The 21,709-nt window shown below is 47.8% G+C and overlaps 1 pseudogene; it reads left to right on the top strand.

Moving 5' to 3' along the window:
- The first annotated feature begins 14,936 nt into the window (after positions 1-14,936).
- The window catches only part of LOC105991807, a 36,768-nt pseudogene continuing 29,995 nt past the window's right edge, over positions 14,937-21,709 (top strand).

Raw genomic sequence — 21,709 nt, 5'->3', positions numbered from 1 at the left:
TCCTGGACCTCCTTTACTCCTCTCCCACTCTTCTCTCACTGATGACGATGATGGATGAGCCACACTCTGTTGATCTGCTCCCCCATGAAACCAGTCATCTTATAAATTGCTTTTGAGCTTATTCTTGTTATTCATGTTTTCCATCTTTAAAATAGTGGGTCTTTTCATGTGTATGTTCACATGACTCTGAATGTCTTTTCCTAAAATAAATGTCCATTTGCATTAAACCATGAGAATGGAGAAACCAAGCGAACAGGGTGATTCATCACACTGACAGTCACTGGAGGGTCTCCAAAGCATGCTGGAGTAAACATCACTTAGAAAGATCATTTTTCATGTTTAAAATCCTAACAGTATTCATGCTACTCCTGTACTCTTCAAGTGTTGGACTAAAAGTAATTGAGCTCTACACTCCATAGATAAAGATGTTCACAAAACCATTTTTCTCGATTTTGTCTTTGTTTTCGTGATTCCATAACCAGAACTGGTCCCATCCCTGGAAAGGCCACCTACCACACAATCACCTCCATTCCTCACCTCCTCACACGCTCGGCCTCCCTCCCAGAGGAACATCTGTAAACATCATCCAAAAATGGAGGCAGAGTTCTGAACCCCCCCCAAAAAGAAGAAGCAGATTAAATATAACATCAAACTTGTTGAAGTAAAACTCAAACAAAAGCTCTACATTCTTTTAATTTTAGGTTCTTCCAACTTTTTCCCCCCGAAATGACACAATATTTCCCTTCCCATGAATGCAAATATGCTTAAACTGGAAAATATTAAAAATCTGTAATAGGGGTTGGGGATTTAGCTCAGTGGAAAAGCACTTGCCTGACAAGTTCGAGACCCTGATTGGTCCTCAGAGAGAGAGAGAGAACTTGCCTGCAAAGTGAAATGATACTTGTAAATAGCAAAATAATAAATGGACCAAGTTGTATTATACTTATAAAAATGGACCAAGTTGCATTATACTTATAAGTTAACATGTTGTGTTCACCCCAAGATAATAAAAAATAAAAATATATCAGAAAAACTAAATTCCTTCCCATCATTTCTCTCAGAATATTTCCCAACATCCAGCGCCCCAAGTCATACCTATTCTCCAGAGGATAAATAATCTAAACAAAGTAAGATGCTTGGTATGGAAATGTAGCACACATAGAAAAGAAGAAGAGGAAAAAAGCAGATGCGGAAAAATGCTTAAATTTGGGGAATCTGAGTAAAAGATATATGGCAATTCTTGGTATTGTCATTATACCTTTCTCTAACCCTAAAATTATTTCAAAGGCTAAAACAAAACTAAATGTCACAATGACATAAAATCCTTAGACTTCCACTTCAGTTCATGCAGTATTGAATTGGCACAAATCTCCACTCCCCGACTCCTTTTTATTTCAATTGCCTGGCACAAACAATGCCATATCCCTACAAGCAAGTCACGAGAGACCATTGCTTACGTCTAAAGCTTATTTATTGATGTTCATATTACCCTGCCTTTCACCTGCATCCATGTCCTGAGACCATGATCAGGTATAGGTGTTTTCTTAGTTTTTGACAGCAATAAATTAGATGAGTCTCTGTAGAAATCTGAGCTCATTCTTTTTGTTTTGTTTTTTTTGGTTGTGGGGCTTGAACTTGGGGCTGGGGTACTGTCTTTGAGCTCTTTTGCTCCAGGCTAGTGCTCTATGACTTGAGCTACAGTGCCACCTCTGGTTTTCTGGTGGTTAATTGGACAAAAGAGTCTTTCCTGTCCAGGCTGGCTTCTAACTATAATCCTTAGACCTCAGCCTCTTGAGTAGCTCAGATTACAGACAGGAGCCACCAGCACAAGGCCTAAGCTCATTCTTTTTGTTGTTGTTGTCGGTCATGGGGCTTGAACTCTGGGCCTGGGCTCTGGGCCTCAGCTCTTCAGCTCAAGGCAAACACTCTACCACTTGAGTCACAGCGCCACTTCGGCTTTTCTAGTGGTTTATTGGAGATAAGAATCTCTCGGACTTTCCTGCCCAGACTAGCTTTGAACCAGGATCCTCAGATCTCAGTCTCCTGAGTAGCTAGGATTACAGGTGTGAGCCACCAGCACCCAGCCCAAGCTCATTCTTGATGTTGGCGTTTCATAGTAATCTCTAGTGAATGGCCTTCTTCTGATTTTGTCTAAATTTCCAAGATCTTCTCATGCAGAACCATGCTAGGTATGCTGACACTATAGTTCCCAACATTTGAATGTCTTTCCTGGACCAAAGAAAAAACCATAAACTACCACATGTCCAAATGTCAGCCCCATCATGGATGGAAGGACCCACAACAATGCCCAGCATCCCTGAATACCACACTATAGTTGAGTGGGTATCTGGAAATGTAATGATTTCAAAATAAAAACATGGTCTTCTGCTTGGCATTGGTGGCTCACTCCTGTAATCCTAGCTACTCAGAAGGCTGAGATCTAAAGTTACAGTTCAAATTCAGCCCAGGCTGGAAAGTCCGTGAGACACTCATCTCCAATTAACCACCAGAAAACCAGAAGTGGTGCTGTGGCTCAAAGTGGTAGAGCACTAGCCTTAATCAAAAGAGCTCAGGAATAGTGTGCCCAGGCCCTGAGTTCAAGCCCCATGACTGACAAAGTAATAATAATAATATCTATTGAAATGAACTCCAGGATGTGGTAGCATGGTTTTTCGGTGATGGTGGTAGTGGCAATGGTTTTTGCTTTGGGCGAGGTAAAGGGAAAACAGGAATGGTGTAAAAGGGGAGGGAGGAAGGGTAAACAAATGCAATCACGCTGTTCATGTACACTATGTGGAAAATGACCTATGTGCCTTGTGGTCAGGGATGGGAGGTAGGAAGTAAAGGGTGGGGGGAGTAAAGGAAGAGGCAACACTGCTCAAAAACAGAAACGTGTTCATTATCTGACTTATGAAATGGCAGTCCTCTGTATAACACATGAATAGTAACAAAATTATTTTTTAAAATTCTCCCAAACTATGGAAGATTCCATTGTGCCCTTCCAGATTTTAAAAAAGTGGGAAGCTGAAGGCTGGAGGGAATGATTTTGTAAAGAAGAGACCAAATCTAATGTTAGATTGCTAGAACTAACAGGGTGTACATTAGTCTATCACTAATGCAAAGCGAAGCCACCTGAGTGGATGAGAATAAGAAACACAGAGTAATTCCAAAGTCCCACAGAACCCACAGCACAGCCGCAGTGGAGGCTGTGGCTCTGGCCTGATCTGGGTCACAGTTGAGATCCTCTGCTCCTTAATCCACCCTGTCCTGTGGCCCGTGTAGCTGCATGCGGGCTGGCTCACTTGCTGGAGGTAGACCTCCCACACTCCCGCAAAGAGGTCGGTGTCTTCACACATGCGTCCTAAGGCACAAAAATCTCTCCTCCTCCTCAACCGTCTTGACTCTGTGTTCTTCATTTCCCTCACGTTCTTTCGACTGCAAGAGTTGTTAGAGGTAAGAACCCTCTCCAAGTCAAACATGTGCAGGAATGTGCCGGCCACCTGGAGCCTTGCCAGGGTGGTTCCAGCCCTTCCCGGGTTGGCTTCAGTCAGAAAAAAATGTACTCTGCATGAGGAGGGCTGCTTGGATGACCACCTCTTCTTCCTCACATTCCTTTGCTTCTGTGATTACTTTCCCTCCTTCCTATAGCTGGGATTCAACACCATCTACTTGCTAAGTACTTGGACCTTAGAGAGTTCACATCTTACTTCTTCATGCATGGGTTACAGTCACCTGACAAAATGTGTCAATTATCTGTTCCAGAGTTAGCATCCAGGATGAATGCGCAGGGCTTTGACCATGCGCAAAATATAGTTCCTGCTGATGTGCAGCTTTTCTGGTCTGAGAAGGCAGCACTTACCACTGGAGCTTTTGGAGGCAAATTATCTGATGATAGGATAGGCATCAACTCAGATAATGACAACCAGCCCTCTCATGCGCCTAGCATTAGGAAGCTTTCACTTAAAAATGAACCAACATTTAATGAACATCTACAAAGTAAAGGTCATTGTGCTGAAAATGAAGCCTATAAGGAGCATGAGACACTCTTTCCTTCTAGCCAATATCATGGTTTGAGCTTAAGACCGTTTACTTGCTCAGTTTGCCTGATTGGCTATTGCCCTATGACTTAAGCTAGAGCACCAGTCTAGCTTTCGGCTCTTTATTTTGGAGAAGGAGTCTCATGGACTTTTCTTCCCAGACTGTCTTCATTCCACGACCCTCTGGTTCTGAGCTTCCTATGTAGTTAGGATTACAGTCATGAGCCACTGGCGCTGGTTACATGAGTCATACTTTTTATTGTATAGCAGAAGGTTTACCTGTTGATCTAGGAGAGTTCAGTTTCTCCTTGAAAAAGTCAGATATGAGTGTACCAGTCTATGATCCAGGAGTATCCATTGCTTGGAAAGCAGGGAACTGTAAGATCAAGGCACATTATCTACTGGCAGAGTTAAAGACTCCACCAAATCAAGAGAAGGAAGATTTTCCAGACTACCACACCTGTGCACCTGTTCTACATTCCCAGGGCGTGGTCTCCTTCCACACACAGAGACTATTCTGTGGAAACAAGCCAGATGCCCGGCTCGCCAGCAGTGGGAAGTATGAGCAAGAGCCACAGTTGGACTGTGGGTAGCCATGTGTCCCAAGCTACATGGGATGGGTGGTTGTAAACCACCCTGTCCTTCTCTGGCTCCATGCTCATGGGCTCAGGAAGGGACTCTGGCTGCCTCCAGTGACACCATGACCCCAGTGCCCAGGGGACTGGGCTGAGTGTGCGCAGACGCTGGGTCAGGACACACCAAACCAACACAGCCCATCCCCCCCAAAAGCAACTGTTGTCCCTAACCCATGCTTGTTCACCCTTCTTGATCTTGAGATTTTTCCGGCCCTCGGTGAGTTTCCCTCCCTGGACCCCAGACTAACACTAACCCAGGCCCCTGAGTGGAGCCAGCTCCACCCCCAGGGAGCCCAGACTGCAGGTACTTGAGATGGGACACAGAGCCCAGCTCAGGGAAAAGGAAGCTGGGGTGTCAGGCACATAAGCCTGGAGGAGCTGGAGCTCCTGTACCTGCTAGAGAATTGCCTAGACCGCGTCGTTCCTTGGAAGAAACTGTCCCAGTTGAAGCAGCATGAAGCTGGTCAGATGGCCTCCACATGAGGGCCAGCTCAGACCTCTGCAAGGGAGAAGCGCAAAGACTTCAAATGCATTCAACTCTGGGAAACTCCCAGAAATCTAGGAGTGCATGAGGGTGGGGAAACGTGGGCTGGAGGACCCCAGGGAAGGGTCTGCACTGAGAAGCACTTCCAGGCAGCACCCAGTGGTCTGTTGCTGACACAAACCGGGCAGTCTACAATCTTCCCTTTAGCCTCTGTCTGGCCCCAGCTCCTGGGGAGGGTAGGGAGCCAGGATTCCCAGGCCGACAGACAGGCCTGTTAGAGACATCCAGGCGGATGCCAGCCTCCTTGAGTGATGCTTTTTCCTTCAGGGTAACAGACCCTGTGGGATCACAACAGAGCCAATGTACGCTCCCACCCCACCCTCCGCGTCTAGCCGGGCGGCCCAGCAGCGCCCGCCGCCAGTCCTTGACCATGAGCTCATCTCCAAACACTGTAGGTGCCCCTCCCGAGAGGGACAGGAAGCGGAGTCCCAGTTCCCTGAGCAGGGAGGGGCGCCTCTCCTCATTCATGAGGGGCTCCCTGGGACATCCGGCCCCTCACAACTCCCCAGGGGCTGCTCGGGTCCTGCCATGGCCAGCAACACAGCTCTGCTGAGCCTCGGGCCACACAGTGAGCCCCAGCCGGGCATATGACAGGCCGGCCTGGGGGCCACTCAGGGGACCCATGCCCGGACACCCCGCTCTGAAAGTCTGAACGCTACTTGGCAACAATGAGTTAGCGGAAGAGGAAGCCTGTCTCTTTAGAAGTCCCTCTGATGGCGTCTAGGAGTCGGTGTGCCGTCTCCATCCACGCCGTGTGTATTATGTTGATGCGGAAGGCAGTGTCCTCCTCTCACCACACACAGCTGCCAGGCGGCTGCTGTCCACGCTACCTTCCTACCCCACAAGGCCTCCCCTGCCGCTGGGAGGAGACAGGAGGCTGGAGCCCGAGGCTCCCAGCAGTGGAGCTGAGGATAGCCCAGGCTGATTGCAGTTGGCTTTGGCGACGAAGCCTCAAAGCAGAACTTTCAGATTGCAGCAGGAACTGGTGAGGTTGCAGGACCGGGCTTCCTCCTCAGAGAGGGCACCAGGAAGCTGGGGTAATGGGGACAGAGGAGGCCAGGCAAGGCTGCGGGGGGCGGGGGCGGTGGCACCTCTGTGTGTCATGCTGCAAGGAGAGGCCTCGGAGTCTTGGGGTTCAGCCACCCCACCTCGCCCAGGCCCTTACCAGCTCAGGGTCCAGACACTGTGCACACTGCAGCCAGGCCCTGCTCCACCCCAGACACTGTGCATACTGCAGCCAGGCCCTGCTCCACCCCCGCCGCTGAAAGTCTGGGACCTTAAAAACAAGGACTTGCTGGAGACTGCGTTCCCCGGGAACTGTGCGACTACTTCTCGTCATCATTAAAACACAGGTCCTAAATTGTCTTGCTTCTTCCAGAACTCTGGCTCCAATTCTCCTGAGCCAAGAAGTCACACCAAGCAGCATCCTAGGAGGGAGAATCTTAATCTGGTCACATTAGTGAGCTAGTTGGGTCTATGGGTTTGCAGCAGATAGCATGTATGGCCTCTGTGTGCATGAACCCACGGAAGTCCAGCAACAGCTCCATAGAGGAGTCACTGCCGCGGCTCTGTCACACGGGAGGAAAAGGAGGAGCTAGTTCTTCATCGGAATACTGCCTGTAAGTTCTACCTCATCATATTGTTCTTAAAAGCAAAGGAAGAAGAAGCCAAGGGCCATGGATCACACCTGTAATTCTAAATAGTTGGGACGCTCAGATTGGGTGGATTGTCACTCAGGGCCAGCCCAGGCCAAAAATAAAACTCAGGACTCCATCTCAACTGATACGAAGGTGGGTTCCATCCCACACTTGTCATCCCAGTTACTAGGGAAGCATAACACGGGGGAATGAGGGTCCAAGCCTCTGATGCAAAGAAGTGAGACTATTATTTAAAATGATGGAGACAAACAAGGGCAAGCGGCATAATTCCAGCGGTCGACTGCCTGATGGAAAATAACTTAAACTGAAAGCACTCACTTTCTCCGCCCCACCACAGCCCTATCTTTGAACTGCCCTTGCCGCTGACCCTCTGAATCACCCCCCACCCTTCCCCCTGCACTCTCCCTACAGCTTTGGAGAAGAGAGCCTGGGACCAAGGCCACGTCGGGTGCTGACGTCCTGGCAGACACAGATGCTCCTGGAATCTTGGAACCCTCAGCTCAATATCAGACTGCTCTGCCACCGCCTCCATCACCCTCACTTCCATCGGCCCCACCTGACTTCACTTTTTCTGCCTAATATTTAAGGGGGTGCTGTAAGAATACGGGGTATGCTATTTCCCCTTCAGCCGGGCTAAAGGGGACTTGATTGTCCTTCCCAGGCTTCCCTCCTGATTAAAACCTGCATGACTGTTGAGTTCACCCTTTCTGCTCCACCTGGCAAGTGTGACTCCAGTACTGCAAAATAATAATAATATAAATAAAATAATAAAATGGTAAAAAGAGATAAATAGTTGGAGCACAAGGGATTGTTAGGCCAGTGAAATTATTCTATGTGATACTGCATTTATCAAAACATAGCAGCTGGGCACTGGTCACTTACTTCTATAATCCTAGCTTCTCAGGAGGCTGAGATCTGAGGATCGCAGTTCAAAGCCAGCCCAGGCAAGAAAGGCTTGAGACTCTTATCTCCAATTAACCACCAGAAAACTGGAAGTGGTGCTGTGGCTCAAAGTAGAAGAGCATAGACTTGAGCAAAAGAGCTCAGGGACCACGCTCAGGCCTCACGTTCAAGCCCCATGATCAAAAAAAATTTTTTTTAATTTAAATTTAAAATTTTAAGAAAAGAACCCATACAACTTTCCATCACAGTGGAACCTAATATGAATCCTGACTTCTGTAAGTAATAATGAATCAGTATTAACCACTTAATGGCAATAAATGTAGTAACTAATGCAAGTGTTTGTAATAGAGAACATTGGGGCAAACACCTAAGAGGATGGTATGCTTTCTGCTCAATGTTTCTATAAGCTGTACATATTCAAAAACAAAAGCCTGTCTCTTTTATGTGACAGGCGCTAATACGCTTTGCATGGTGCCTGACTCCTTAGCTGTCATCTTCACCACCTTGCCTGAAGCCTGGAGCTTGGATTCATGTTCCTCCATCAAATGTGATGAAGCCAAATGGTCCCATCCAGACTTCAGTCCAAAAGGGATATGGGTGTTGGTTCTCTGTGCCCCAAGCAGCATGCAGAAGCTGTGTGTCTGGCAGACAAATGCACAAAATTATTAGCAGACACTCTGCTTGTCCTGTCTGTCCGTCATGCTACCCCATGGCCAGGGTCACCTGAGTCACTGTCGACTGTCCCCTGAGGGAGACCCTCCCCCAGCCTGGCCCTTACATCCTGTATTTATCACCTGGCCCAGTCAGAGCTCCACAGAGCATCAGGACCCAAAGGCTGTTTATGCTAAGGGATTTGGTTTAACGGATTGGCTGACACAAGCGCAGCCACTGGCGAGCCTCAAATCTGTAGGGCTGGCCAGCAGGCTGGAAACTCAGGTAAGAGTTGATATTGCAGACTTGAGTCTAAATTTTGAAGTACAATCTGGCAGGCGGGAAACTCAGGCTAGTGTTCTATGTTACGATCTTGAGGCCAATGGGTTTTTTTTTTTTCCTTTGAAAGCTTGTTTTTCCTTTTAAGGCCATTGGCCGGCGGGGTAGCCGCACCCTCACTACAGAATGACATCTTCTTTACTCAAAATCACAATGAATATCATTGCTAACCAGGTCTATAAAAATGCCACCCCGAAACTATCTAGTATGGTGTTTAACTAAACTGTAGGTTGTACCATCTTCTAGCCAAGAAGACATATAAAATGTAGCTACCGTAACCATTTTCTTAAACAAACAAAAACGCGAGAAAGGATATGTTTTAAAAATTGCTTGCATTTTAACTGCTCTTAAGACGCATTTCTTCTGGCTCAGATGCTGGAAAGACTGGATAGCATGTGGAGGAGAATGTTGAAATTCAGATGTCATCCTGAAGTCCTTGACTTTGTACAAGTAACATACTCTAATTTCAACACTAAAGAGGCTGATCAAGGAGTCCCTTCCCTGTCAGTGCCCATGACTCTGTAGAAGGGACCCCACAGGGAACAGACAGAAAACCACATTCAGACTATGATGAGGTAAGCCTTCGTTTTACCATACCTAGCCTACTGGGAATTTGATACCACACCTGAATCTTGACTACCACGTGAGGTCAGGGGTAGAATTTTTCACTTCGGACGTCACATTGATTCTCAAAAACAGTTTCTGATTTTGAAGCGTTTGGAGCTTGGATTTTTACATTTTTACATGGAGAATGTTGAACTTTTGATATCTTAGAGCAAGTGTGAGGCAGGCCAATAATTTGTCCTGCGTCACCGATCATATCCCAGAACAAGGCAGTGTCCACCTCCACCCCGTTCTCCAGAGTGGGAATGATCCCAGATAAACTAGACCCCTGCCTGCTGGTCATGCTGACCTGTCTCCTGCTACAGAGGGCAGAGGCTGTGCAGCCAATGTGTAGCTACCGCTGATAGCTCACCTAGACCGGAGCTCTGCTGAGCTTTCCAGAATGCAAAGAGGTCAGAGCTCATGTCATATTGTCAGCTGGACCTGGGCACTCTTGTGGCCAATAGATGCCACGCGGCATGTCACTGTGCCCCCCACACCTGTGAGGCCACTCCTGTCCTTGTCCTATAGTTGTTATTTCCCAGTGATGTGTGGGGGTGTGTGGGGGTGGGTGTGTGTGCGCATGTGCGCGTTCACATACTCCAGGACTCCTTGGACCCAAGTCATCACCACCTGAGTGGCCTAGTTGAAGCCAGAGCAGTGCTACATGCACCCTGCCTTGAGCTTTGGGGCTCACAAATCACTAACCAGAAAAGAAAAGAAAAAAAATGTGGAGTCTTGCCAACGCCAGAAAAACTCTGGCTCCACACATAAAATATGACTCAAAGGTCATTAGATCTTCCAGTTCTGAGAATGGGAGGCTGCTTCTGAACGAACCTGACCTGCAAACCTCACCGATTTTATAAACAGTTAGAGCTGTTCTGGGAATTGATCGGTTTCTAGTCATGGGGTGAGGAGAAGATGAATGGCCCCCGCCAGCCCTGCCCAGCATGACCTCAAGTGAAACTTCCTGCAGCAGAACCAACTCACCATCCACCAACTCACAGGATGCTTCCTTCATCCTAAACAGAGAGGAATGTAGTGGTTGCTGGACTTCGGTGCCCAATGCGGCTGTTCATAAGATCTATCGTAAGACCCTTCGAGGACAGGAATCCCCTTGGGAGAAGGTGGAAACGATGGCAGGTGGAGAAAGGGCTGCTCCTGAGGAGCAGCATAGGAGCAAACAGAGTCCCAGCGCTGGAGTCTGTGGGACCAGTGGGAAACAGGCACCAGCCCTTGGCCTGGGAGGTCAAGAGGTCAAATCACTGCATTTCCGATACAGGAAGGAAACAGCGCCATCCACAGGGTGTTTCCTGAATTTCTGTCCATCCATCCTTGGTCCCAGTACAGGAAGGCTGCAGAGTCCCCCACAAAATCCTGCTGAAGTGCAGGGTGACCAGTGTCCCAGGAAACCCTCAGCTTGAGGAGTATGACTGGCAGAAACACAGGAAGCTCTCAGCAGGGACATATCAATTTCCAGGGAAAGGCAAGCTGAGAGAACCTACGAATGGAGCCCTCCACTGACACCTGACCTGCCTCTCAGAGCCCCGCAAATCAGGGAAACATGGCCCCTGTTGAACACACGCCCAAAGCCCTGTGCGAAGTCATTGCTGTGTGCTATTATTGTAGTTTTTAAAGGGAAAGTTCTCTCCAGAGACTGAGCCCCTTTGCCAAATTGTGGTTACTTAGTTACCAAAGTGTGTTTGCAGTCTTATTTACACATTCTATCCACTCTCTTTCCAGGTTTCATCACAGGAAAGATTCCTGGTTTCTTTCCCAGAGGCTGACTTACCCTCCACTTCTGTCTGGGATGGCAGGATGGCCCTCCACCACAGCTGTCGTCTTGTCCAGTAGCTACTTCAAACTGTGCTACCAGCTCCTCATTGGCCCAGCCATTGTGCCAGTGGCCCAACCTGAGCCCCTGCCATGGGTCAGGCCTCTGCAGGGCGATCCCACGTGCCAAGACAGCATGCAGCAAGCTCGGGTGTGGACGCTCTACACCGCCTAACTTATGTGATCCTCACACAAAGCTTATGAAGGTACAGACGAAAAGCAAGTAGAAGCATAGCTGTTTTAATTAACGTGGCCAATGTCACATGGTTACTAAGTGTGGAACCCCCAACTTGGACCCAGGAAGTCTGATCCCAAGGCTCACCCTCCTATCTGCTGAGCTATGACCACCATCATCAACCAGAACTCTAATGATCGCCAGTGCCTGGCACCGCACTGACAGATGTGCTGGAGGTGGACACGAGGAACTCTGAAGCACAGAGGACGACTTCCCTTGGAGTCTCACTGGGACAGATGGTATCCACACTCTGTCTCTTTGGCCTGGGACCCCCCAGCACCAACACAGCATTGTCTCACCCATGCCAAGGCTGAAGACTCACCTTCAGGATAGAGCTGTGAGTGAGCAGAAAGCTGTCTCCACTCAGAACCACATAGACACGAGCACCGTGAGCTTGCTCTGCCTCTTCACAGACCACTCCTACCACAGGGAGGGACCCACCATCTCTTCTAGGGGGTGCTACCCAGAGCTCCAAGCCCGGGTACCCAAGGTCTCTGAGGAGGTTTGCAGGCTTAGCAGACAGTAGGTTCTCAACTTCACCTGCCACTGGACTCTGGGTCTCACCCTTGTTAGCATTCGTCCACTCCACATCACTGTGACCACACACACAGCATTCATTCACTCATTCATTCATTCACAGCAAAAAGTCAACAACGCCTCCAGGCCTTGGTGACACTGCAGTGAGCAGAACAGGGGTGTAAGCCTACCTCAATGACAACACTCATTAACTCAGTAATTCACTAGATGTCACTCAAATCAGAGCCCAGCTCCTCAGTTTGGCGAGGAAGAGTTGGATCATGAGGAAAGCCTGTGCCTCTGAGCCCGCCCCACACCCTCCCGGGGACGCTGGGGAGATGCAAAGCAGAGAAGGAGGTGCGCATGAGGGTGGGGTAAGGCTGTGGTATTGATCTGGAGCGGCGTCACTGAGGTGGGTGACTGACTCCTGCAAGCCAGGCAAGGAACTGAGTGATGGGGAGAAGATGCAGTAAGTACCAAAGTCCTGGGCACCGCCCTGTGTCTAACGCGTCAGGTGTCGGAGAGGGGTTGGGAAGTCCTGGTTGCTCGGTGTTCTGGAATGGAGCTGCGGCAGCCGAGGGCTGTGCAGTCAGGCTGAGCTGGGTGTGGAGCCTTGCTGTGCCCCGGGTGGACCCCTCACACACACTTGAGCTAATTCCCTCACCTTCCTGCGTCTTCCAGGCCTGCAAAGTGGGAAGTTATAAAATGTACAGTCAGCAGCGGGGCTGGAGCCAAGCAAATGACATTTTCATGTGTGATTAGGGAAAGGTCCCCGTTCCTCCTGCGAGCTCCTGTCTGGATGGCAGTTCAGAAGCAGTGCTGTTCTCGGACATACAGGCACACCTTGTGCCCACCTGTGCCACAGCACCTCACAGCAGGAGTGGGCATCAACGTCCCCGTGGAGATTCCCCTTCCCTACCCGACTCCCCCCATGAAGATGCCTGCTGGGCTCGGGGTGAGCTGGCTTAGCTCATAGTGATGGGGTGGGGACACCTTTGAGGACACCCATAAAGAACTCTCTGCCCGCCTGCCAGGCCTGCTTTTGTACTGTGCCTGCTCAGGAGAGAGCTGAGCCAGATGCCACAGGGCCCTGCCCCACCCACCGCTGAGCTCCTGTCTGCAGCCTCCTGAGAATGGGAGCAGAGGTGTGGAAATGCAGGTGTCAGAGGTCAGGGAGGGCAGCGGATGGGACACGAGGGGCTGCCTGTAGGCTGGGGGGGGTGGGGGGTCCAGGCAGGGTGGGCACGAGAGTTCACAGTGTGGGAAACTCGGGGCACAGCAAAGGGAGGAGAACGAACAAAAATAAAACACAGGGAAATGAAATAAGCTCTTTCCTCATTCTAGCTCAAGGCCAATGCCATCTGTGGCCAACTACGATTGTTCTAATTTTGATCATTTGTCTTATTTGAGTCTTATTTGATAGTCTATTTCTGGACTGCCCAGGGCTGGGTGTTTCTGTCCACACAGTCAAGGAGTCACAGAATTTCCCACTAGGAAACAATATCTGAGGTCGCTCAGGCTAGCTCCCAACTTTACAGCCCATGACACTGAGGCTTGGGGAGTCGAACGACAGTTCCAGGTTCCTCTTCTCCAGGGGTGCAGGAGGGATGAAGATACCTTTACTGCTTAGCAATCTGAGTCACCTTCTGCTTCCCAGAGAGGACAGGCCTCTATGACCGCATGTCATCGGTATGCTTGTACTAAATATAGACGCGCTTGAGACACATTTCTGGAAATTCTGCATTCTGCTCAGTAATTTTAATCAAGTTGTCCCATTCTCTCTGCTTTCTTAACAGTCTTTTTTCTATTTGTTTTTCTGACTCATTTGCCCACAGATTTTTTTACTGTCTTTTATTCTCATTATTCCATAAAAGAATCCCGTCTCTCTGTCAATGCATCTTCTGTCTCGGGCAGCATCTCCTGCCAGCCACACTCCGACTTGACCGTTCCGTGTCATCTTGGGACAGCCGCACCGCGAGACTCGTGTGACACCTGCTTTTACAGTGAGTTGAAGCAGGAGTTGAACTGAGAGGAGACGAATCATGGTTACAAATTCCTTGGTAGTTTTCGTTTACGAAGACCAACGCTGACGGGAACTCTTCCAGCTTAGGAAGCTGCCTGTGTCGGGATCTTTGGCCTCACTCTGGAACCCATTCTCCACTGCAGAGCTGTGTTCCATTTTCAGCTTCAGTGACTAGCCACTCGGAATACAATAAAGCAAGCACAGTTCATCCAGAGAGAGGTGGGAGGGTGGTGCAGCTGTCCCCGGCCCCTTCATGAAGGACAGAAGACTACTTCTGCCTCTGCGTGCTGTACAGCAAAGCAAGCAGGGAGCCGTTTTGATGATCCCCACGTATTCCACAGCTATGTCATTGTGTCTGTTCTGAAGACTCAGAGACATCTTCACAGGCTGGGCTGTGAACGTTTTGCTCTACCCAAGCTGAAGATCTGCAATCTGTGGTGCAGGAGTCCAAAAAGTGAATTGTCTAAATTCCTTACAGTGGTCTTCAAAATATCTGTGTCCGCATATTTTCCTGTCACCAGCTTTTGAAAGATGCACATGACCCCTAAAACTTACTGCTGAAGAGGATAGGAAGTCACCTGCTATTTTCAGCATGATCTCTCTGGTGACAGAGAATAGACCTGAGAATGGACCCAAGCAGGGAGAGAACGGAGGCTGGAGGCCAGTGAGACGAACCAGAAAACCCACAAGAGGAGGCAGAGCCTACAGAGCAGTGGGCAGGGAGGGGTCAGAGGACTCTGCGAGGCCCAGTACAAAGGCTCAACCGCTGACCAGGGATCCAAGTGGAAGATAGAGAAGAACAAGACATGATCTCCTGACTGTTGGCCTGGGAGAGTCACCAGGAGAAGACGAGGCTGGAGAGTAAAAAGATCTGAAGGAAGAGAGTGAATTCAGCTCGAGAGAATATTTGTGCTTTAAAATGTCAGAAGCTTAGGGAGTACACAGAGGTACAGCTAGAAATGGCCCTTCACACTTATTTAGGTGCAGGCCCGTGTGGTGCAGAGGGAAACGGGGCCCTCAATAGATCAGTTTTTGACGAGTTGGAGAAGGAGCCCCAGAAGAAGATGAAGGAGGAAGTGGAAGAGAAGCCTGGGTGAGTATGACAAAGGAACAACATAGAATGCTGAGAAGGAAGGAGTCAGACATTAGAGATGCTGAGAGATCAGTCCAGTGAGAAGCCTCATCAGTATGTGTTGATTTTGAAAGGGGAGATACAGGCCACCTTGGCTGGCAATCCCACCATCTTCCAGGTAGAAGAGGGACCATCACCACACTTAGCATCCTTGACGAGCTTCTGAAGAAACAGTGGGTGTAAACCACCACGTAGAGAAACAGAGGCAACAAATAAAAAGAGAAGGAGTCAGCAATAGGGCAGACTCAAGAGGAAGGCTTTTGGTTTTGTCTTCTGAGTGGAAAGGCCTAGAGCCTGCGGATAGGGTGGAGGAGGAGAGGGTTGAGCAAGCAGGCCTCCAAGGAGGCAGTGCTGTGGGCACACAGGCTGGCTCAGTCAGCAGCGCACAGGGGGATCTGTCTGCCCGTGTTCCCAGAGCTGGTGAGGGAAACGGATCTTTACCTCAGCTTTCTGGGCGTTCAGCCCTCTGGGTTGCTGATGACAGCTTCCATAGGGCGGCAGCTGGCTGATGTCCCATCTACGTTTGCATCCAACCCTGAGTTAACCATGGCTCGTGATCACTATCAAGAGCACACTCAGCGAAGTCTGCCAGAGGTCAGCCTGACAATCAGAGTGTGGCTTCGTGTTCTTTGTCGTTGACCTGTTGGAGAGGAGAAGACATGCCCAATCAATCGCCTGGGTAGATGAGGCAGAGTGGAGCTGGGGAGCTCACGTCTCCAAAAAGAGTCAGGACACAGCCATGTGAATGAATTAGACAAATGGCCAAAGAGAGGAAAAGAAGGATGAAGTTTTTCCAGGAATTAAGAAGGTTATGAAACAAGGGTAATGATTCGAAGGTATAGCTCAGCAGTGAGAAATGCAATCCCGACAAGACAGCTGCCTGCAAATGCCAAGAAAGTTTGGTCTTGAAATTCCTATAATGTTTGCTCTAACTTGACGTTGCATACTTAAAACCATGAGCTAAAAAGAATTAGAAAGGAGAAAATAATTTTAAAAAGAGAGAGTAGAAATTACAAGCCGTAAAATATAAAGAATAGGACAAAAAAGTTTGAATAATATTCAGGGAAATGTAAACTACAGTTATGGTAACTTAGTGATACCATGCAAACCAGATGACCCTCTAAGCTTAAATTTTACTTCCATGTATAAATTTTTATCAGAAAAGTAATAGGTGCTGATCATATGTATGTAGGAAGATAGAAACATACAGATAAAAAGAAAACTTGTTATTTTACTACCTAACAATAACATCTGAGAAAATTTTGATGTATTGCTTTTAGAATAATTTATAAATTTACAAATATATTTGAGTTTTTCAGCATATACAAATAAGCATAGAGAGTGAACTTCTTTTCAAAAATCCTTTTCAACCTCATTTTAGTGGTATCATTTGTATAATTAAACAAACATTTTGCCAGGTGCTGATGGTGCATGCCTGTAATCCCAGCTACTCAGGAGGCTGAGATCTGAGGACTCCAGTTCAAAGCCAGCCCAGGCAGGAAAGTCCATGAAACTTCTTCTCCAATTAACCACCAGAAAACCAGAAGTGGTGCTATGACTCAAAGTGATAGAGAGCTAGCATTGAGTGAAAGAGCTCAGGGACAGAGCCAAGGCCCTGAGTTCCAGCCCCACTGCTGACAAAAAAAAAAATCAAGGATAACCTTAGAAGCAATGATTATTTGCTTAGTGCTTATTGTTTTTAGCTACAATTCCAAGCCTATGCTATGCATTATTTCTTAATAAAATTCGTAACCTGGAATTATTAGCTCATTTAATAGGTGGGAAAGATCCATCAGACTCAGAGACCCAATACCATCAACCATTAAGTACATGATCCAGAATTAGAACACATGCTTTATAATAAATCCTACAAATGGAATGTTCCAAACAATGAACATGAATATTTTTAAGCCTTTTGAGGCACAAGACCAAGTGCTGTCCAGATGTGACTTAGGAATAGTAGTGAGATGCGGGTATTCGATTTTAAATTCCTATCACATTGCTTGATAGTCTGCTTTGGGCTGGTATGCCAAACAGCATCAGGCCTTCCGTTCAATAAATATTATGTACTTTTCTACCAGGCATATTTTAAGGCATCAAATTGAGGTCAACACTAGGTAGGTGGCATGCACCTTCCGGTATAGATTAAAGGCACCTCCCAGCACCGTGTGCCTTTTATTAAATAGTAAGAGTCCCAAGGTTTAGTTGAGCACGTTAATTCTCCTGTGGCTAAGCGAGGGCATGTGACTAAGCTTTGGCCAGAGTGAGATAAGCATAAGCGTGCGTGATTCCAGAAAGTGTCTTCAGTGGGAAAGGAGAGTCCTTCACCTCCACAGTAAGGTTTGGTGGTAGTAGCTGATGGCTTTGGCTGATGAAGTGCAAACCACAACAGTGCACATAGCACTTGATACCCTGAAGCCACCAAAGGATTCCTAGCTTTCGTTTTTTGGGGGGAGGGGGGGTCTGGTCGTGGGGCCTGAACTCTGGGCCTGGACGCTGACCCTCAGCTCTTCAACTCAAGACTAGCCCTCTACAGCTTGAGCCACAGCACTACTTCCAGCTTTTTCTGCTCATGTGGAGCTGAGGGATTGAACCCAGGGCCTCATGCATGCAAGGTAAGCACTCTACCACTGAGCCACCTTCCCAGCCCCTCCTAGCTTTCTTTTATATAAGATATTTTAAAAAGTCTTAGAATTGATGGGACAGGGGCTCCTTCATTGCTCTTAGACACACACAGTGCAAACCAAGCTGAACCCAATGCCGCTAAATCCCAGCGCCCAGCAGAGAGATTCCTTGTGTTCTTAACAAGCCCATTTGGGGAGGCTTCATCACTTCCAAGAGTGAAAGAGAGGCCTCTGTGGGCAGGGAGGATTCCTCCAACCCGGGAGGACAAGCAATGCAATCAAAACTCCTCACTCGAGTTCCTTCTGATGCTAGGCAAATAGGCCTTCTCCAGAAAGGCTTATGGGTAGCTCTGAGCCTGCAGTGGGAGGACTTGAAAACAGTCACCCAATATCCTGTGAAGGCCAGCTCCTTTCCCGGAGTCCTCTCCAGGAATGTCTCCCCGTCCATTCCAGGCCTGAACACCCTCAGTCCTTACAAGTGAAGGGAGCCAAAGGAGATCCTGAGTTCATAACCAGACTCCCAAGCAACACAGAAATTCTGTGCTGAGATTGGAAAAAGGAAACTGAATCCTGTCCTTCCCTAGACCCTCCCACCACACTCTGTAGACACACAGAGAGACCATGACTGAGCTACGTGGAACCACAGACAAAGGTTTCTGTTCAAAGTACATGAGGCCCATTCATTGGCTGAAGCCAAGGTCCCTGTTGCCTCTTTTAAAATAAAAATCAAAACTTCTACTCTGTACACAATGGAATTCTACTCATCCATGAGAAAGAATGATATTGTACTACTCATAAGGAAATGGAAAAACTTAGAAAAAATATATTAAGAGAAATAAGCCAGACCCAAAGAAACAAACGATTCATAGTTTCCCTCATTTGTGGTAGACAGAATGTACTTATAAATCTGTATGTAGAGCTGGGCATCGGTGGGTGGCTCATGCCTGTAATCCCAGCTACTCAGGAAGCTGAGATCTGAGGATCTAGGTTCAAACCAGCCCTGGCAGGAAAGTCTGTGAGGCTCTTATGTCCAATAAACCACCAGAAAACCAGAAGTGGCGCTGTGGCTCAAGTGGTAGAGTGCTAGCCTTGAGCTGAAGAGCTGAGGGACAGCGCCCAGGCCCAAGAGTTCAAGCCCCATGACAAACAAAAAAAAATCTATATGTAAACACCTTGGGTGGTATGCAAGTGGCTACAGATGAATTATCTGAAGTGTAATAGACTCTATGAAGCCCTCAAATAATGTAATTTTTTTAGAAAGACTAGGTCAAAACCCAACAAAATCAGCACTAGGAAATGAGTATATGCCAAAGTGGGTCAGGACCAAGGGGAAAGGGGTAGATGAATGAAACGGGGGTGGAGGGAGAATCCCTTCACGAACTCATTGTGCATACCACAAATTAGCGAAAGAGAAGGGGAGGACTGGGAGGGGCGGGTGAGGACAGAGAATGAGGCGAGAATGCCGACATTGATCAAGAAGCATTGTATTCATAAACCGCCTTGTTCAGTAGCAACTGCTTTGTATAACTACTTAAAGGTAATAAAAACACTTTTCCAAAAATATGCTTTTTACATTTATCAAGCCATTCGGGCAGCAGCCCAATGTTTCAGTTAACCAAATGCTCTCCAGCATGCTAACTCTGCCATCGATGACCCCGTACCAACTATGCTTAGCACACTTTGCAGCTGTGAGCGTGCTTGAACACACACCCCAGCCCCTGGCCTCTTTGCATGAATTCCAGAAACAAGGGAGCACACTCGCCAACTCAAGCAATGATACTACACAGAGTGTCTACTGCGTGTGCCTCCTTCAAGAGGCCCTGCACATCGCCTTTACCGCTGTCCAGGAGCAAGACCCATGGATACAGCTGGGCATCGCCCCACTCCTGCTTCTCCAGGCTCCGCCCAGGCCTCTAGGGCCTACTAGGTTGGGCCAACGGGGAGTGGGGGGGCAGAAACAGATGGATCCTATGGCCCAACTGCCAAAGCAGTAACTCCCGTTTCTGTTTGCCTCCCTGTGCCGTCCCTCTCCCTTCCCCCATGATCCCCTCCCCGGAAAGCATCTGGCACTGGCTCTTCTCCCTTAGACATCTGCAACTTGCCTCTTTTTCTGCCCCTTCGCCTTTGTGCTGCCTGGTCACCTCCTTTGCCTCTGAGCACCATGGTGTCACCCAGCAGAGGTGGCTGTATGCAGCACAATGTCTGGAGGAAAAGGGGAAGGTGTGCTTTCAGAGAACATGTATTCTCTGCAGGTAGTCCATGTTGTGTACATTTCTTCTTTAATCTTGCAGGCAGTCAGACAGGTGTGTGCAGAGGCTCCCATTTCAAGGACAAAAAACTGAGACGATGAGTGGATGGGAAATTTCCTACGCGTAAAGCATACACTAGAATTAATTGGCTTTCAAATTCACATCTGTTTGATATCAAAGCCCATCTTCCCATCTCCAACAGATACATTAGAGATGATTATTATTTAATATAGTTCCCCCCAAATTAAATTCCATTTGTTTTTCTCAGGATCCACAGAATTAAGTAGTAAGGAAAGCACTTTGTCCAATGTCAAAACAATAGAGAAGTCCTTTTAGTTTTAGCTTGTTTTTTGTTTCAAGCTCCTTAAAACAATAGTACATCAATTTTTAGTACCAAGCTAAGAAAGCTTAATTTCATTTCAAAATATTAAGAGTTTCTTTAAGGTTAAAAACAGAGTCCAAAGTTTAGCTATCCTGGATTTTAAGAAGGAACAATACCACCAGAAAGAAGTTAAGTATTAGTATGGAAAACTTGGGAAAGCAGTCTGTGACTGAATATATGAGATAAAGTTTAGCAATTTAGTCCTTACTTCTACTTATTGTGTTAGCACGGCCCTAACTTCATTTTCTAGAACAACTAGCTCTCTCAAATGTCCATAGTTAAGAGACAGAAAGGAAAAAACATTTCTTTCTAATATGTGCCTTCTTTGCACAAGCCTAAAAGAAAGTTTGATCTAGCTGCACATTCTATGTGGAAATGAGTCCTAATTGTCAAAAATTGATTTATATAGAACCAGACAAGGATTTATCAAAATGTACAATATCCAAAAGGCAAAACCACAGAAAAGAAATTTCATAGGCCATAGAGAAGGAACCAAATCCTAGATAATCCAGTCACACTCATCTAATACTGACAAAGATCAGGCTATAATTGACATTCTTCCTTTGAAGACATGCCCAAGTGGCTAAATCTTCCATCATTCAGTCAAAGCAGTGAAATCGAATCCAGAGACAAGACACCAAGAAGGCTGCCACACCCACGTTTTTATGTAGGGGGGAGAGAGAGGCATCTGGCCTTGTAATTACTCACCGTCTCGCGTTTCCCAGATGCCTCTCTGAGGAGCCAGGCTCTGCTCTCTCGGGCACCGCCTTACCTCACAATGGTGTCTGTGTCTAAATTCTGGGCAGCCATAGAGTCATTTGGTCCTGAAAGATTCCTGCTTGCAGCCTTTGGTTCTCAGTAACCAGCCTTCCCAGGACAGCTGCACAAAGTCCTGGCTCACTCAATCTCAGAATCTGGTTTGTGGCAACTGGACTCAAGAACCAGAGGGGCTCATCTACTAACACCACTAGATGAAAAATCACCCTTTTAAAACTCTGAAATGGGATAATTTGGGGTCACTTTTTTGTTGTTGTTGCAAAACTGGAGCTACATGCCTTCGGGATTTCCCTGGGACATGGCCAAAAGGCCCTAGAGAATTCCTTAGTGGCTCCTAAAGAAGCCATGTTCTTCTTCTCTTCACCCAAGGCCCTGAGCCGTCTGTATGTATGAGATCCCCAGAGATCAGCATCACCCACCACACAAGTCTAGACTTGGGCCTGGGCGGGTCTCCATCTCCTCCTTGTGGGTGTCTTGGTAGGCCGGAGGTCTCACCTGAGCCTTGTACATGTGTGACAAGTGCTTTGCTCCTCAGCCACCACTCCCCCCCACCCCCACCCCCACCCCC

This window comes from Dipodomys ordii, unplaced genomic scaffold, assembly GCF_000151885.1.
Source record: "Dipodomys ordii isolate 6190 unplaced genomic scaffold, Dord_2.0 Scaffold77, whole genome shotgun sequence".
Lineage (NCBI taxonomy): Eukaryota > Metazoa > Chordata > Mammalia > Rodentia > Heteromyidae > Dipodomys > Dipodomys ordii.
This window is presented reverse-complemented; position numbering and strand designations above follow the sequence as displayed.